The 8,777-nt window shown below is 34.8% G+C and overlaps 1 pseudogene; it reads right to left on the bottom strand.

The window, feature by feature from the left end:
• Window positions 1-1,161: 1,161 nt before the first annotated feature.
• LOC141506091 (ragulator complex protein LAMTOR5 pseudogene) lies at window positions 1,162-8,450 on the bottom strand (annotated as a pseudogene).
• Window positions 8,451-8,777: the final 327 nt, after the last annotated feature.

Genomic DNA, 8,777 nt, shown 5'->3' with positions numbered 1-8,777 from the left:
TTGACAAAGAGATTTAATGACTTCCCCAAAGTCACATAAGTAAAGTGAAAAGTGATGGAAACAATATTTTAACCATCTCTCATCTCTAAATTAAATATTCTATGTGTTGAGACCATATGTATACATGTATAAGTGTATATGTGTGTGTATGTGTATGCAGGACTTGAATCAGGAAGACCTGAGTTCAAATCTAGTCTCAGACAGTAAGTAGCTGTGTAGATCCCATTTGCCTCAGTTTCCTCATCTGTCAAATGATCTGGAGAAGAAAAAAGCAAACCATTCTAGTATTTTTGCCAAGAAAAATCCAAATTGAAGCCATGAAAAGTTGGACAAGACTGAAAAACAACTCCACAACAGTACTTTGAACCTTATTGATTGTGTTATATTGGGCAAATTACTTATACTTCTTCAACCTCAGTTTTTTAAAATCTGTAAATGTGACTTAATAAATAATCTACTCTTCTTGTAGAGTTGTTACTAGGATTAAAGGAGATAACTTATGTATATCCTCCACATATCTGTCGATGTGATTTTCCTAAAGTGCACATATGACCATATCACTCCTCTCCTTAATAAACAGCAGTAGCTCCTTGTCACCTCCAGGATAAAAATACAAAATTCTCTTTTAATTGTTCGAAGTTCTTTATGAGCTACCCTACCCCAGTCCCTTTCCAGTCTATCACATTACACCCTACCCCAAACTCTAAGATTCAATGACATTGGCTTCCTTCCTGTTCCTCCCACAAGACACAATTCCAAGCATTTTCTCTGGCTGTTCCCCTTGCCTGGAATATTCTTCCCTCTTTGTCTCTTGTCTCCTGGCTTTCCTGGCTTCTTTTCTTTTCTTTTCTTTTCTTTTCTTTTCTTTTCTTTTCTTTTCTTTTCTTTTCTTTTCTTTTCTTTTCTTTTCTTTTCTTTTCTTTTCTTTTCTCTTTTCTTTTCTTTTCTTTTCTCTTTTCTTTTCTTTTCTCTTTTCTTTTCTTTTCTTTTCTTTTCTTTTCTTTTCTTTTCTTTTCTTTTCTTTTCTTTTCTTTTCTTTTCGAAGCAAGTATTACATTTAATGGTTGGCCTAAGTACTGGCACTTAAAATTGGAGCAAGAAAAGAGAAATGAGATGGAAAGATTGGCTTGAGTACCACAGTTGTTTGGAAACTTTGAGAGCTCAAGATGCCATTTTGTGTACTGCCACAGTGATGCCATAATATTTCTGGATCATTATATTCCCATTGTCTGATTCCAGACAGACCACAGCTGCTTATTGGGTTAGGACAGAGATCACCCCAGCATGTTCATTTGAGAGTGTTCCACAGCAGTCCAAGTTCAGACCCTGGAAGTCCGTGCACAGGACATCGAGAATGGACAGGTTCTTCCTCATATTCTCAAGGTGTTGCTTCAGGATCGCCTCCAACTTGGTCCAGTAAGTGGATTTAGTACAGCTTCTGGTTTCTTTAAAGTTATGTTCAAGCTGAAATCCTACCTTCTACAGTAAACCTTTCCTTATCTCTCTCTGATGAATTTATTTTGTATATAGTTTTGTTGATTGCTTCTTCCCCATTACATTGTAAGCTCCCTGAAGGCAGGGACTCCCCTTGGTTTTTCTTTCCATCTCTAGCACTTATCACAATGTCTGACTCATAGTAGGCATTTAATAAATTTTTATTGACAGTGCTAATCTGAAAATCTTAAAGCATTATATAAATAAATATAATTATGAATTGATGCATACAGAAATTTCTAGCTATGTGAAATTTGAAAGAAAACATGACTTCTGATGCTTAGGATTTGTTTTGTGTTAGAATGTTTTTTGGAGGTAGAGGAATGAGGAGTTTTCTAAATTGTAATTTCATCAAAGTAGAGAGATCTTTGGGTGGAAATTTCCACAGGAGCAGATTGGCAGCTGATCTATGATATTTTGTTAGAGACTTGACTGTGGCACTAAAAGGTTATGTGATTTGCTAATACATAACTGATGTTGGACTTCAACCCATATCTTTCTGACTCTATATAATATAGCTAGGATGGCGAGGTCTGCAATACTCCTGAACAAATTAAGTTTAATTTGGGAAACATCTAACCAAATAAGTAAATAGACAATCTTGTTGTTATTTGGTCATGTTTGGCTCTTTATGACCCCATTTGGGATTCTTTTGCCAGAGATACTGGAGTGGTTTGCCCTTTTCTTCTCCAGCTCATTTAATAGATGAGGCATAGGGTTAAATATCTTGCACAGGATCACACAGCTAATAAGTGTCTGTGCCTAGATGTGAACTCAGGAAGACAAGTCTTTCTGATTCCAAGCCCAGACCTCTATTTATTGTATCACCTAGCTATTGGGGGAAAATTGTAATAGAACATAGATAATGTTAATATTTGGTTTTCTAAGTAAAGATGGAGCCTACAGAGTTCCTTATATATCATATAATGGCCCCCTTTCTATCTGAGCTTAATATCACTGTCCTAAAAACACACAGACTTCTTCCTTCTGTGTATGTGGTTATTCAGTAATTAAATTGTTGGGGGGTTTTTTGGAACTGGGAATGAGATTCAATCCTTAAGGTATTGCAATTTTACAGTCATCTAAAGAAGAAAAATTAATAATAAGAGAGCAGAAAGGTAGAGTAAATAAAACATCTCTTACACTAAAAAATAGAAATAAGGAAGTTTTCATTTGCCCTTTCTATAAAAGAAAGTAAATATTTGATAAAATGATAAATCAAGTAGATAGGAGTGAAATAAATGTGATTCCAAGGGCAATTTTTCTCTCAATATATTACAAACATAGTTATTTAAAGACTTTGTGATATTTGTTGATAGACTATAAAATTCAAAGTAAACAAAACATCCTTTAGCATTCTCTACATAGATCAATTAAACTAGAATAAAAATGAACCAACAGATCAGTTCATGTATCAGAGTTCTCTGCCTAAGTCAGAGCATTGTTGTTGTTCAATTGTGTCTGATTCTCTGTGACCCCATTTGGGACTTTTTGGCAAAGATATTGACACGGTTTGCCATTTCTAGCTCATTTTACATATGAGAAAACTAAAGCAAATAGAGATTAAATTACTTTCTCAGGATTACATGACTAGTAAGTGGCTGAGGAGGATGTTTGAACTCTGTTCTTCCTGACTTCAGTCCCAGTATTCTATCCACTGTGCCACCTAGTTGCCCTATTCAGGACATATAGATTGAAAAAACACCATCCTCTAAAAAAAATTATTATTGGGTACTAAACAGCAAAAGGAAAGCTGTATCCTTAAAAGTGGTGTTGACTTACACTTAAATTAAAAGAAAAACAAAATAACTAATTGATGAGATTTTAATTTCTGGGACAGCAACATATTCATGGGGAAAATAAAGAAGTTGAGATAAAAAAAGACAAAGCAGCAACAGACAAATAGGCAGTTAATAGATTGAAACTATTAAATATTTATAGCAATAGGATGTGTATATTCAATGAACAGAGGTGATATAGGATATAAAATTATGTCATTGTCTTGAATATCAGAAAGCACTTGGACTACTTCCAATAGAACTTTGTCTTGTGACTTAGAGTTAGTATTTTATTGAACAAGAAATAATGCTTCGGGATCTTTCTGCCAAGAAGGAAGGCAAGCTTATCTTAAAATTTTTCTTAAATTTTATGAAGAGAAAAAGACTCTAGAACCAGAGAATTTTCAGTTTGGAAGGACCTTAGAGATTACCCCTTTCCATTCATATCTGGACAAGAATACCCACAACAACCTATTCAATAATTGGTCATTCGTTCTCTGTTTTAAGATCCCTAGGGAGGTGAACTTTCTATTTTCCAAAGCTGCCCAGTCCAGTTTGAATAACTCTAATGGTTACAAAGTATTATCCTGACAATATGTCCAAATTTTCTTCCGCCCAATGCTCACATTGGGGCCAACAAAGTAAACTCTTTCACATGAGGGCTCTTTAGATAGTTGAAGACCAGGATCATATCTCTCACCCTATCCCCTCAGTCTTCTTTTCTCCAGTCTAAATATTCCTGATTCCTTCAACATATCTTCATGTGGCATATTTTCCATGTGGATATTAATTACTGTTGATATCAAATAATCATTTTTAGCATTAAATTTAAATTTGAAAATAATATATTTGCTCTGATAATAAAAATCTTTAAACATAGTAGAATCTCATGATATTTCATATTTTTCTCTTTACTTGATAGCAAACTGCTCAAGTAACAGAACCAATTTGAGAATAGAAGAAAGGTGTACTCAAAGGGGACAACTGCTCAATGAGCAAGGTGACTATCTTTTTGCTCTCTTCTCTTTGCTTATCATTCCACACTGTGGAATGTTGACACTGTGGAATGAGCCTTTGGCTGTAAGAGCCCCAAGAATGAGTGACCTCTGAAGTTTCTTCTGCTCATCAAAACTAGACTGGAAATGTAAAATGATTTTCAAGGCTTTATGATATTCAAATTGTTTCTTTTTGGCTGCCTGCAGTATTTTTTCCTTGACCTGGAAGCACTGGAATTTAGCTATAATATTCCTGGGAGTTTTCATTTTGGGATTTCTTTTGGAAGGTGATCAATGGATTCTTTCAATATTACCCTCTGATTTTAGAATATCAGGACAGTTTTCCTTGACAATTTAATCACTGAATAGCCACATACAGAGAAGGAAGAAGCCCGTGTGTTTTTAGGACAGTGATGTTAAGCTCAGATAGAAAGGGGGACATTATGTGATAGATAAGGAATTCTGTGGGCTCCATCTTGACTTACCTTGAAAGATGATGTCTAAGCTCTTTTTTTTTTATTGTGACTTTCAAATAGCCCAGTAATTCTTAAATTATCTATTCTGGATCTAATTTCCAGGTCAGTTGTTTTCCTAATGAGATATTTCACATTTCTTTATTTTTCATTCTTTTGATTTCATTTGATTGTTTCTTGATATCTCAAAAAGTCATTATCTTCTACTTGCCCAGTTCTAACTTTTAAAGAATTATTTTCTTCAGTAAGTTTTGGACCTCTTTTTCATTTGACTAATTCTGCTTTACAAGGCATTGTTATCTTCATTGGATTTATGCCCATTTAATCATTTGGTCTAGGCTGTTATTTTCTTCAGTATATTTTTATGTTTCCTTTACCAACTTGTTGACTCTGTTTTCATGATTTTCTTGCATCACTTATTTTTCTACTCAGTTTTTTCTCTATCTCTCTTACTTGATTTTTAAAATCTTTTTTTGAGTTCTTTCATAGCCTGAGACCAATTCATGCTTTGAATTCAATAATTTTGACTTTGTTATCTTCTTTTGAGTATGTGTTTTGATCTCTTTGTCAACATAGTAACTTTGGAATTTTTCTTTTTTTTGCTCATTTTCTTATATATTTCTTGACTTTTCATTCTATGTTAAAGTGGGACTCTGCTTCCCAAATGGAGGGACCACTGTCCTAAGCTTCAGATTTTTCTGTGCAACTGTTTTCAGAGTTGGGGACCTATAAGTTTTTGCTCTTCCAAGGTGGTATGATCTAGGGAGAAATGTGTTTACTACTCTCCTGTACTGTGTATTGGTTTTCTGAGTGACCACAAGCACTCTTTTCAACCTGCATCCTATGACCAAGTTCCCTACTCCCCTGCAATCTGCAGATTCTATTATGCTAGTGCTCCTCCTTGCACTGGTACTAAAATCTAGGACTGTGACCCAGATCTAAGTATAGGCAATAATACAGAGTTCTGCTCCTGTTGCTAGTAAAAATACCCCTGTAAATCTACTTCTGATCCATTGGATGATCATCTTACTGAGAAGTCTGGAAACCATACTGCTGTCACTGTTATAGTGGTCCTGAGGTCTGTTACTGGTTTCCTAGGGCTCCTCTCTTACTCTGGTGTAACCTTTCCAGCTGATCTTCTAAGTTGTTTTGTGCTGGAAAAATTATTTCACTCCATCCTTTTGTAGGTTCTGCTACTGTAGAATTTATTTGAAGACATTTAAAGGTATTTGGAGGGATTTGGGGAGAGCTCAGGCAAGTCCCTGCAAATACACCACCATCTTGGTTCCACTGCCCATGAAACCCCTCCTTCCTTTTTTCTTTCCTTCCTTCCTTCCTTCCTTCCTTCCTTCCTTCCTTCCTTCCTTCCTTCCTTCCTTCCTTCCTTCCCTCCCTTTCTTTTTGTAAAAGAATTATTTACTGTTCCTCTGAAAGACTCAGATAAAGCCAAAGGCAAATGAATTATTTTGGAGTCAGATTATAATTATTAATAGCAAACTTGGAGAAATCAGATCCTAATAAGTTAGGAAAATGGCTTATTGAGGAAAATAGAAAGCATACCCCGGAGGTGAAGATTCCCCAAAGGTACTGAAACTTAGGTCTTCATAAGAGCCAATACATCAGTAGTACTAGTTTGGGTTCTACCTAAACATGAAGTTCTTTTGCAGTCTTGTGTTTTCTTTAATTCAAAAATTAACTCTACTGTCTCATGTTCTTTTTATTTGTTTGTTTTCAAAGTTTAAATATGATAGCTATAGTTACTCTTCTTATGAAAATGCAGACATTTTCATTAAAATAATATTCTGAGTTTTGAGGTGAATTAGCTTACTTTTTTCTCAATTTTGTTTTTTTTACTGACTTTACTTGTCAGGTTCTTATCATTTGTTTTATAGTTGAAAAATGCATGTTCTAAGGAACTGAAGATGTATAAGTGTATTTCCTGTGTTATAAGTTTTCCTATAATGTTTTATCACCTTTTTGTTGTTGTTTTGAAAGAAAAACATAAGGGATATCTTAATTCTCTGGTTATAATTTTTTTTAAAAAGCTTTGGAACATTGGGGAAATATATATTATTATCTGATAAGAAAAGCATTTCTTAAAAACTTTAAACACTTGGTTCTATATAACTGAGACAAAACTTGAGCCTCATGGATGAAGACAAAGCCATTTTTTTCCCCACAAACTTTACAATAGAAATGTGAAAATCTGAGATGAATTTAGCCTTCAAAATAATTGTAACTCCCATTTTAAATGTACAAGTCTGGTGCAACATCACTGCTTGGGGCATAGAAAAATGTGGAGGAGGAAGAATTCTTGGGCTACTTGTCCGACTTGTCTGATGGCTGTGGGAGGTGTTGAGTGGCTGAGAAAAAGCCCTATACCCACTAAAAAGGTATAATTAGGTGATCTTATTCCTTGGGGAGAGAGGCTAGATTTTCCCCTGCAGTCATCTGGAGATCAATTAATGCCCTAAAGCATAAGGGACTGGTAACACATATAATTTTTTCCCCACTCATATAATTTTCACTATAAGGTAGTCATATAATTAGCTATATTGGTAGCTACATCTTTCTTTCTGTAGCTGCTTCTCTTATTTGTGTAAAATAGTAATAATAATTCTTCCTCCAATTTCTGAAAGATTAGATTATTCTTCTAGATAGTTTTATGCCTGAGGATCAGAGTCCACAAACAATCTCTGGTAGCAGAATAATAAAAAGTATGGATTTCATTTATTTTTCTCTCTATGTACAGGCTGTATAATCTGATTGATGGGCTGCAGAATTGTGTGTCTCAATATTTTATACATATATATATATATATATATGAAATGTGTTTATATAATTATATATTTACAAATTTACCCACAAATCCACCCATTTATAAACTTTCATGTACAAATACATAAAATAATAAGATTCATATAAAACAGCATATTAAACAATGTTGTGCTGTACTAGACATACTTGAGTGTGTCTTTGTGTGTGTATGTGCAAGGACACACAATTCTCCATCTCAACAATCACATAAAGAGAAGATTAAATAAAATCAACAGACCAAAGAACCCTATCTTCAGACATGTATACACACACACACTTACATATATTTACACACATGTGCACATATATTTTAAAGTATTTTTCTTAAGGCAGTATGGTATAGAATTATATGCTATTATATAGCATGTTGGACTTGAAGTCAGGAAGAATCTCTATACTTACTAGCTAAGGGCAAGTTGCTTAAGCTGTCTGGACCTCAGGTTCCTTATTTAGAAAATGAAAGTCACTCCCTCTATGCCAGGTCTATATCCACAGAATTATTCATTTTTGTGATTCTAATGTTCCTTAAGACATGCCCTTACCTCTGTTTCCCTGGATCACTATCTGTTGAGAAAGGTTCTTGTCCCTGTGTCATTGGCTCTCCTTCACAATCCTTTTGTATTGTCCTCAATCTTCTGTCTTATTCTTGCCACAAAGAATTTAATTTTACTCCAATGAGTCCTGTTCTTCAGGGACAGGTTTAGTAACCAATTTCCATGTCACCAATCCCCTATTCTATGATCTTTATGGAGACCTGGGAATGTTGCCATTTTAGACAACTTGCATAATGAAGCAACTCATTCATCTTCCTTCCTGTTTGCCTTGCTTAATACTTTACCCTTCCTCAAAGAGTCATCAAATTCATCGGGCAGTTCCAGGCTAAGAGGCACCATTTATGGAATTCTAGTTCTAGAATCAGGAACATCTGAGTCAGCCTCAGATACATACAAGCTGTGTGTAACCTGGGACAAGTCATTTAACTTCTGTTTCCTCAGTTTCCTCTAGTGTAAAAGGAGGGATAATACTTATACCTCCCTCTCAGGGTGGTTATGAGGATCAAACGCAATATCTGTAAAGTTCTTACACAGAAACTGCCATATAGTAGGCACTATATAAATCCTAGCTATTATTTTATCAACAATCTTCTGTAAACGTCTGCTACTATCACTGAGTCCAGTTTTCCAACAACTGAGTAGCTATGGTGTAGCTATTGATGTTAT

The sequence above is a fragment of the Macrotis lagotis genome, chromosome 1 (assembly GCF_037893015.1).
Source record: "Macrotis lagotis isolate mMagLag1 chromosome 1, bilby.v1.9.chrom.fasta, whole genome shotgun sequence".
Lineage (NCBI taxonomy): Eukaryota > Metazoa > Chordata > Mammalia > Peramelemorphia > Peramelidae > Macrotis > Macrotis lagotis.
Note: the sequence above shows the minus strand (reverse complement) of the source record. Positions and strands in the feature narration are given on the sequence as shown.